Below are 2,017 nucleotides of genomic sequence, written 5' to 3' on the forward strand. Positions count from 1 at the left end.
TTCTGCTCCGCTTTTCAGTAGCTGGGTCCTCTATTCGTTGGAGATTCAAGCGCGCGCGGAGGCGGCGGGCAGGGCCCAGGCAAGCTGCCTCCCTGCAACGCCCCCCTACACGCCCCTCCTTGCAGCTCCCCGCCTTACAGAGGCTCCCCCGGGTGCAGGAGGCGGCCAAGGTCCCAGAGGCGCCGCTCCTAACCCGACAGCTCCCGGTCCTGCTGGGCTGCGGCCGCCCGGGACCAACTCCCTGGGGCTGAGTAGGTGTGGGCCGCTGGCGACCCCCATCACACGGACACACCAAGAGTACCTGGCAGGGCCTCACCCCAGTCCCTTGGCACCCCCTTCTGCTCCCCGGAAGCTGCTTGCTGTGGCCCCGGGTACCAGAAGTACAGCAGTTACTGTCCCCAGAAGCTGCCCTAACCCAGCGCCCGGCCCCTCAGCCGGGGTGGGTGCTCCCCAGCAGCACTCGGCTCGAAGCCGCCGCGTCCCTGGTTTGCTGACACACCTTTTATTGGCTGCTTTCCCTCCCCTGGCTCACGTCCCGCTCGGTACGGGGTTTCCTGGGATTGAGACCCAAGGAAATGGCTAGCATGCGAACCCCGGTCCCAGGCTCTGGTTACAGGGACACCCCTCTAAGACGTGCTTTCTGTGTTCCTTCTAACCCCGGGGCACGAACTGCCACGCCTGCGGGCGGCCAGGTGAGGGGCCTCCCTCAAAAAAGGAGTCCTGAGACGGCGGAGCCGTGCTGCCCGCCCTGGGGAAGCTCCCTTCCGGTCCCGCTCGCCTCGGTATTCGGAAGAGACCGTGGCCGGCACGGCGAGGCCGCTCTGGACCGTCGCTGCCGCTGCGGGAGGGGGCGGTTGGACAGGGCACACCCACGGCCCCCCAAAATTGTTCTCCACGGTCGTCAAAACTGCTAGCAAAACGGAAACGCCCAATCCCCTCACGCTCTGCCCGCTTCCCACAGTTTTTTTCTTTTTTTAGAAAAGTGTAGTATAACTCTACAAAACGATCGCACAGTTGGGAATCGGAGCCAGAGTTGGGAAATGTCCGGGTCTGAATTCGAATTGAGCTGGGGATCGGTGGGGAAGGGACTAGGGTGGAATCAGCTCTCGGCCTCCTTCCCGTTTTCCTGCACTCAACGCTTTACCGTTAAAGATCCACTAGGTGACAGTAGAGCTCTTTGTTTTCAGCAGCTGCCAAGCCTGGGGCATGGGGCATCCAGAGAGCAAATCCAGCCTAACAAATGTGAAGGGACCCAGAGATCCTGTGGCAGTTGGGTGCCGGGCGGACCCGGGCTTCCTGAGTGCCGTTTTGAGCAAAAAGGAAGAGGTAGTCAAGCGAGGCTGTTAAAAAAAAAAAAAAAGAGGATGGGGCAGATGTGTGATAAAGATGTGAAGTGTCCGCATGGCACAGGGAGATCAACTAGGTGCTTTGTGACCACTTGGAGGGGTGGGATGGGGAGGGTGGGAGGGAGGGAGACGCAAGAGGGAGGAGATATGGGAACACATGTATATGTATAACTGATTCACCTTGTTGTAAAGCGGAAACTAACACACCATTGTAAAGCAATTATCCTCCAATAAAGATGTTAAAAAATAAAAGATGTGAAGTGTGATAAGGATAGTAAAGTGTGAAGGGTAGGATTTACATGATGGGTATATGGTTGTTTTTGTTTTTTAAGAAACGTTACTTTTTAGAAGCGTTTTAGTTTTACAGAAAAAGAATTGCAAAGATAGTATAGAGAATTCCCTTATACCCCGCACCTGGTTTCTCTATTATTTATTTATTTTTTTTTTTTGCGGTACGCGGGCCTCTCACTGCTGTGGCCTCTCCCGTTGCGGAGCACAGGCTCCGGACGCGCAGGCCCAGCGGCCATGGCTCATGGGCTTAGTTGCTCCGCGGCATGTGGGATCTTCCCGGACCAGGGCACGAACCCGTGACCCCTGCATCGGCAGGCGGATTCTCAACCACTGCGCCACCAGGGAAGCCCCGGTTTCTCTATTATTAACATCTTAAGTTA

Source organism: Kogia breviceps, chromosome 2, assembly GCF_026419965.1.
Source record: "Kogia breviceps isolate mKogBre1 chromosome 2, mKogBre1 haplotype 1, whole genome shotgun sequence".
Classification (NCBI taxonomy): domain Eukaryota; kingdom Metazoa; phylum Chordata; class Mammalia; order Artiodactyla; family Physeteridae; genus Kogia; species Kogia breviceps.